We start from the raw sequence: 9096 nt of genomic DNA, 5'->3' as shown, positions 1-9096 counted from the left end.
TATTTGTAAAAAAAAAAAAGGGGGGGGGGCGTCACTGAGACGCTCTGAATATATTTCTAAATACATTTCTATTAGCTAAGCTGTTCAAAATTCAAACACTTGTCAGTTCAAACGTTCAGTTGTTGAGATTGGTAAAGGCATTGTACAGCATAAATGTAACAACTGTAGTGAATACATCGTCTGCGGCATCTCAGCTGGTATTTTGTACTTATGTACCTATCAAGTTACTCACTTTGCAATCACTATGCTTACCCGTAATCCACAAATCTTATGTATATAGATTTGATGTGATTTCTTCTACATTAAAATCAGTGGACTCACTTGACTGTATACATAGTTTTCTAATTCTATACATGCCTACTATCTTAAACGTCTCCTTCCATTTCTTCTCTTTGCTTTATATTTTTATTTTTGTACACTTGAAAGATGATTTTACTTGTATTATTTACGGTAACAGTCTTTTGTCAAATTCATTGTGGGACTCCTTTACAATTACATTTGGTAACTATGTAATCTTGATTATTTAGTAAACTCGTGTTCAAATAATCAGGCCCCTGTCCGCATGTCGAAAACAATTACATTTACGGAAATAGAGTTGTGATCTACTCTGACAAGTGGATGAATATAAGGAGAAGAGATACATGGCAGGAGACAAGTAGTAACGAACCAGAAGTGTAGGCTGTTAGCTAAGGGCCAGTCATTTTAACTGGGGAGGGGGGGGGGTTATTTTGGCATATGTAGTGTGCGTGTGCGTGCGTGCGTGCGTACGTGCGTGCGTGCATGCATGCATGCATGCATGCATGTATGTATGTATGTATGTATGTATGTATGTACGTACGTACGTACGTACGTACGTACGTACGTACGTACGAACACTTCAACTAATATTGCATGTTTGTTGTGTTTATCGATGATAGTAATGTCTGGTCGTTTATGCTGATGTTCAAAAGTTCTCATATGGGCATCAAACATTTCAGGTTTTAAAACAGTGTCTTTAAATGTCTCCTTGCCAGGATTACTGTTCGCGATTTTACCGAAGATTAAATCAACTATTTTATTGTGTCTTTGTTGGTATAGTTTCTGGAATTTCGTACAACCATTCAAAATGTGTGATACTGTTTCAGTGGAATGATTGCATATTTTACATGATTTAGTGTACGACTCTGGATAGTACAGGGTCATGAGACTTTCGCACTGTAGGAGCTGTAAACGACCTCTCGCAAATGATCTCAGATTATCGTCAATCTTGTGATTGTTGAGGTAAGTGGACGATACACCATGGTTTACTTTCCCTGCCTCTCGAGTCACTCTTCCCTGTGAAGATTTCGCCTTAAACTCGGATTGATATTGCTGCAGCAGCTGCTGTTTAAATGTTGTGTAGAATTTGTCTGGCGAATCGAAGGTTATTGACACTTCATCGTCTACTGCCATTTCGTAGAGGTATTTATCGTCTCCTTTAATCAAGGAGATGTGCTGACGCTTGCACATTTCATGCAGATTTACCCAAATTGACTTTGGCCAGTTAACTTTAGACTGCTTTGCTATGTTACCGGTATTGTTGATAACATATCATGCAAAATTCGGACAATCATCGTCGTGTACAGGTATAGCTTTCCGAATACATGACATTACTATCATCGATAAACAGAACAAACATGCAATATTAGTTGAAGTGTCCGTACCCTTTGATGTACATATTTCATTGTGTTTTCAGAAGAAGTTCTACAAATATTTTCCAATCTCACTAGAAATAAACACTACAGGCTTTCGTTCAGAAATAACAGTTATTGTCATAGGAAGTCTCGGAAATGTACATCATAAGTTGAAGTCACAAGTGGTTTGATCAAAGCTGGTTTAAATAGAAGGAATTCCAAATCCATCACCAAATATTGTAGTGTAAGCTCAATAATAGGTTCTTACAAAATTTGGAGATTTGAGATGTAGGTACTATAACAACCAGATATCACGTGAACGTTTGTCATAGGTGACCAAGAGAAACTCGTTCACTAGTCACTATGATTTCCTGCAAGGTATCGTGTGTGTATTCTATAAAGGAATTATGTAAATACTTTACCTGTACATGCTATTTTCATGTAAGTTGGAAATAAAAGAAGTTGATATGTATGTATGTATGTATGTATGTGTGTATGTATGTATGTATGTATGTATGTATGTATGTATGTATGTATGTATGTATGTATGTATGTATGTATGTATGTATGTATGTATGTGTGTGTGTATGAGTGTGTGTTTGTGTGTGTGTGTGTGTGTGTGTGTGTGTGTGTATAAAGAGAGGTTACTTTGAAAAACAACTCTACTAGAATTTTTTATCACAAGTTACGGTACAACAAAAAGATCAGTTTATTTCCCCTCTTCGGTACCCTCCTCTATTTCTATCTACGCATGCGTACACCATGTGCACTATAAGAAAGCAAACTAGAGTATCATTGAATGGCTGTAAATTACAGCAAAGGAGACGGTTTGTTTTCTTTTAAAGTTCAGTGTGACTTATATAACATCCCAACAATCATCTTATCTCTTCTATTAAACCAAAACAATGTTTGAATTATCCATTTGTGTTTACGTTCGTTCATTCATTTGCCGTCCTAACAATCAAAGATTTGAATAATATAATTTTAGAAGGGTAGCGGCATAGGCTCAATAAATTTGAATGAATTATTTAATGTTAGATATAAATAATGACGTAATGACGTAAAATCGATATTAATATGCTGTACAGAATATTATAATATGACTATGAATATTTTACACGTTGTGAGTAATACATCAAACAACATGATGGGGGGGGGGCTAAGTTAATTTTGAAAATGTGGTCGACGTCCTTATTTAAAAAATAAATATTTCAATACGCCCTTTCAATGGTTTCTTTTGACTTTCTACTCCTTATTCTATTCTTTGGCTGTTGTTGATGAGCGCAATAGATTGGGAGCCAGAAGTGCCTCTTTCGGACGTACTAATGTTGACTTTGGCATATGCGTTGATTCCATTATAAACCAGCATTCCATTTCCCATCGGACCGGTTGATAGGTAAGAGAACATGTGAGCGCCCTCTGTGCTGATAACTACGATTGCAGGAGCAAGCTTAGGCAGCAAAAAGTTACATAGGTTGTAAGTTGAATGGGCCGGTATTCATCTCGACAAAAGACAAGAATGTGTTTTATTTGTAACAACCGTTTTGAGTGTAGTCATTTGGCCGGAGATAGAGGTATTACCCATCTCCCTCACAGGTTACATCACTGGAGATGAAGAAGATCGACATGAAGGTATGCACCAAATGTATAGTCTTACTCGTGAAGTCACCCAAACTGTCAATGTCCCCAATCAGGCTGTCAATGCCACTCTCAGTGAGGTCCTTACACATAATGGGCTATCAGAACAATCAAGATTAATCTACTTTTTATCTAAAGCAGCTGGTGACCCGATCCAATGATCTTTGTGCAATGTTTATTGACAATATCTCAACATGTTGTCCAATCATTTTCAACTTCAATCTGTTACCCAACCTCATCGTAGATGGCGCTCTCCTCGAAGGCCCCCAAACGCCATCTAAAGATAAACGGTAGAGACAAATCTTTGCACCAAGATGGCTAAACATGGACAACATCAATGTAGGAACAGTTACATTATGATCTAGTCATGACGTTGGAGATACAAGTGTTTTCCTTTTTTCATTTAAACCCTATCACATCCTAGTAGTATTTCTTTACTTGTGTGTTCTTTATTGCATGGAGGTATGATTCCACAATCAACTCATTTTCAAACATCATGGCAATGAGATTTTTTCTACAGCATTTCCTCAGAAGCTAGTCTAGTTCCTATACAGTATCAATATGATTTATACCTTCACTCACACCACATCCAGACTACACAGAAGCTAAATTGGGCTGACCGGTGAGTATGGTATGGAGATGCTTGCATACAATTTGTAACTGAAAAAACCCCAAAAACTTGTCATGGTGCCCACATATTTAGAACAAAGATGAAGATTTATTTGCTTTCTGTTAAATAGGCGTTCAACTGAACCCAAGAAATCACAGTGTGTTTGATTCCATCAACATCACAAAATAAGTTGTTAGATCATAACTCTGTAAAACTTTGGTTGAACAAAATCAGGATCATACACTTGACCATAAACCTTTGTATAGGATCTATGACTTGACATTCCCTGAAACACAATATGCATGGATATGCAAATACAAATGTACAGACACATAGGATATAATGGGATTATACATCTAGAATCTTACTTTCTAAAGGTTATCTTAAATTGTACCACATAACTGTATCAAATGTTTGATGTCAGTCGTGGGTTTAAATGTACAACGGGAAAGAGGAATATATTAATATAATTCTACTACCTATAACCTTTGACCTATAGATTCCACTTGACCAACTGTATACAATCCATGAATTACACATAACTATCAAAGGATTTAGGTAAATATTTCAACAGGAGAGAGTACATTTTGTAATCAACATTTAACTGAAAATTGTAGTGATTTGGCAGTGATTTTTTTTTAGGCTCCAGGGCAGAATACAAATAGTTGTGCATTTAATTTGCCCTGATTCCATTCAGAAATACTTAGTTTTCTACACTGAAGATATTTGAAATACTTTGTCGGCGGAATCCATATGAATAAATAACTATATACAGACCAATATATTAATTTGCCATCTCCATTGAAATCACTGGGAGTATATACACATAAAACAGATATACTGCTCTCAAGTGACCTCTCAAGTCATTTGTTGCACAACTTAAAAAAAAAAGATTGAAAATATCTACTTTACAGTTCTGAGATAGTGTTGACACGAGAGTAATCATTAAAAAGCAATACCAATAAATAGAATAGAGTATATTCACTGATATAAAAATGATAGACAATAGACCCTCATGTTAAACCTAAATGGCATTCATTCATTCATTCATTCATTCTTTCATGAAGTCATATTGTAAGAAACATTGCAATATGGTGGTCATAATAATGTGTATACTTTCTCATGCTACTTTTACAACTGTCTATGTAACAATTCTTTGGGTATGTATGTCACACATACTTTGGCTATGTAACTGCTTTGTTAATGTGTGAAACACATACTTACATATTATGTGACACATATTTTGGCTATGTACATAACACAACCTTTGGGTATGTAACACATACTTTGGGTATGTATGTCACACATACTTTGACTATGTAACTGCTTTGTCAATGTGTGAAACACATACTTACATATTATGTGACACATATTTTGGCTATGTACATAACACAACCTTTGGGTATATATGTCACACATACTTTGACTATCTAACAACTTTGTGAATGTATATTTCACACAAACTTTTATGTCAAAAATTGTCATCTCTATGTAACATACTTTTACATACAGCAATTGCAAGCACCGTCAACTTTATGATATGTGTGCATAAACTGATAAATCCCCAAAGCAAGAACTTCCTAAAATCAAATAAAAACAAAAGAATTTCTTGGAGCAATAATCTGTGGGTTGGTTGGCATAGCAACTAACCAAGGCATGACTTGTGGAGGGTCTATTGTGTATCAGCGTTCTCTTTGTTCTGATAATTTAATAAGAGGTACCAAAATACTTCACAAATGAGGCATTGTCAATTTACACTTGATTTACATATTTGTCAAAGTGGCCATATGGGTGAGGATTGGGTATTTATTTTGGATTTTTAATTCATAAAACAATTTTATCATGGCTTCCTAATTGAAAAATCAACATGAAACAACATATGGCAAGTCCTTGTTTGTAACTCAATAAATTGCAAAAGATTAATAAATGTGAAAAGTACAAGAACAAACATCTGAAACAAGTTATTAGCTTTATACATTGTATTGAGTTACAAACACAGACTCGGTTAGTGTGGCTTGATACATTGAATTCTTGAAGTAGGATGTCATGATAAAAAATCAAAAATAACTACCCTATCTTGATCCATGTGGCTACTTTAATACATGAGTGAAAACCTAGTAAGCAAGCTCTACATAGTCAACTCTACATAGTCAACTCTACACAGTCAACTCTACATACAGTCAACTCTACATATTCAACTCTACATACAGTCAACTCTACAGTCAACTCTACATACAGTCAACTCTACATAGTCAGCTCTTCATACAGTCAACTCTACATAGTCAACTCTACATACAGTCAACTCTACAGTCAACTCTACATAGTCAACTCTACATACAGTCAACTCTATATACAGTCAACTCTACAGTCAACTCTACATACAGTCAACTCTACATAGTCAACTCTACAGTCAACTCTACATAGTCAACTCTACATAGTCAACTCTACAGTCAACTCTATATAGTCAACTCTACATAGTCAACTCTACATAGTCAACTACATACAGTCAACTCTACATAGTCAACTCTACATACATCAACTCTACATACAGTCAACTCTACATTACAGTCAACTCTATATCCTATCAAGAGTGTTTTTGGTCTGAAACTGGAATCATTTTATTGAACAAAGGCATAATTGTGGGCTATATGCAGAGCATGGTTACTAGGTTATTTCATATAACAGATAACATAACTAAAGGTAGTTGCAATACATATATCAAATTGACAATTACAAAATTATGTTTTTTTCTTTACCATTTTGGTGCTTGAAAACAATTAATTTCATTTGTAAATACCAACCGACGTGTATTTCATCATACTTATTGTACTGATTAGATATCCACACAGACACAGCTGTAAAATCCAAAATCAACACATGAATTTCCATATTCCTTTTAGTGTCATCTCGTCTGTCTCTTTGCTCTTTAACTATCATACACCTAATTATATCATTTAAATAGTTGCAAATCTGGAATTTTAAAATTTTTGAAGGAATATCGTAAAAAAAGAAAAACATTCAACAAGCTGTGAGATGATGATGAAAATATTAAATTGATAAAAATGTGAAACACTGTTGTGATGAAAGCACCATAAATAGAAAAGCTGATAAAAGTGACAATATGGTGTTTGACTGGGTCAAAGGTCAAACCTGAGAATTGTTAGTCAGGTGATTGTTCCAAGCTCCTGTGCATCAATAGCCATAGTATCAGTGCCATCATGGCAGCCATTTTTGATTTCTGATTGGTTACTTGTAACAATTACAACGTGTAAACAAGATGGTGGCATACCTTTCATGTCTCACTAAATAGTGTAAACGTACATGGCATTTCTTTTTCCCCATAAACATACACTTTACTATTATCAGAGATCATAATGTTACAATAATGATATTTTATTCCTTGTCAAAGATTTAGTAGTAGATTATCTGATGACTGTAAAAATGCCATGGTTATGTTTATATTTGTTGATGGCAGTGACAAATCCAATATGGCTGCAACTAATAGCAGCTAAACTTGCAATATTCCGCTGGAAGCAGAAAGCCAATGATGGTGGTGATAGTTTCTGGTAACACAGCAGAGGAGCTTGGTTATTATTCCTAGCTAATTAGCTTCTGGATAACTATCCTCATTTTGTAAAGAGACAGAGGAACTTAGGTAGAGTTTATCACCTATGTACCATATCCTGCAACACACAACTGGTGTCCTAGCAAAGGCAAATATAAGCTAACCTGGTGTCCTAAGTTCTAGTATTCTTAAGTGCACCATTTCAATCATTATTGACTTTACATGTCCAATATCATTCAAACACAACTTTACCTATCTCAGTTCATTTATACAAAAGTTTGTTTTGATTTTCATTCGGAAACATCAATGAATTCACACTTTTGTTAGCTTTTAAAATATATTACAAAACAATATGGCATTAAATGGAAAAGCATTTCCAGTCATGGTATATTTATTTAGTAACAGTACATACTTTTTCATCTTGTATGTTAGGTGCATTTACTAAAACTAAAGTCATGTTTTCTTTTCAAAAAAGTCATTTTGGAGATCTGTAAAGATTGGCTTTCATTTTGATATACCACATAGACTGAGAACAGTGAAAAAATAATGGCAAAAAGTGACCAAGTATGAAAAATAGAAATCAAATTGCATTGTATTATATGTATACAGTAATAGACAACATGATAAATAGGTCTGCTAAAAACAACATCAACTTTACAATTATACATATTTCACGTTTGCATAGTCACAACAAATTACTTAAAACATCAGCAAAAAGTTTTTATAGTCAAGACTCTTTTATGAGAAATGTTTAAAAAAACATGAGCAAATAAGAAACCCTCTCTCTACTGTCTTATCATTCTGATCCTTGCACTTTGACTTCATAATGACCTTTGACCCTATGATACAGAGTGCAAGATCAAAGGAAAAGCTGACATCTACAGTCCATCTACATACGATTCATCCTTCATTATCTTTTCAGAAATATGAAATTATATCAAAAAATCAAAATACAAAAGTATCAAAAATATAAGTGATGTGAAAGCCAGATGCTGTAGAAAAAGACTCTATCAGTAACTGCATTTACAAACATTCAACTTGCTTTGGTATGAATGCTTCAACTCCTATACTGGTATCATTTGGCAAGTTGTAGTCACACAGCTAATTTGTCTACAGTTCTCCTCTACAATATCCTCTGTTGACTCCTATGATCTTCCAAATGTATGACTAACCTGATTGGTTTACCTACAATCTTCTGAATGTATGATCAATCTGATTGGTTTACCTACAATCTTCTGAATATATGATCAATCTGATTGGTTTACCTACGATTTTCTGAATGTATGATCAATCTGATTGGTTGATTCAGCATACACTGTAAATTTTGATATATCTTGGACAAAATTTCTTCAAGTTGTTTAAATCATAAATATCAACAAAAAAACTTGTTCCTTTTGTACCATACTCATAGTGCACAGAACTAGACACTTGTACCATACCTATGGTATGCAGTACTAGACACTTGTACCACACTCATGGTACACGGTACTAGACACTTGTACCATACTCATGGCACACAGTACTAGACAGTTGTACCACACCTATGGTATGCAGTACTAGACACTCGTACCACACTCATGGTACACGCTACTAGACACTTGTACCACACTCATGGCACACAGTACTAGACA

The sequence above is a fragment of the Glandiceps talaboti genome, chromosome 5, assembly GCF_964340395.1.
Source record: "Glandiceps talaboti chromosome 5, keGlaTala1.1, whole genome shotgun sequence".
Lineage (NCBI taxonomy): Eukaryota > Metazoa > Hemichordata > Enteropneusta > Spengelidae > Glandiceps > Glandiceps talaboti.
The sequence above is the reverse complement of the archived record's forward strand: the minus strand, read 5'-3'. Positions refer to the sequence as shown.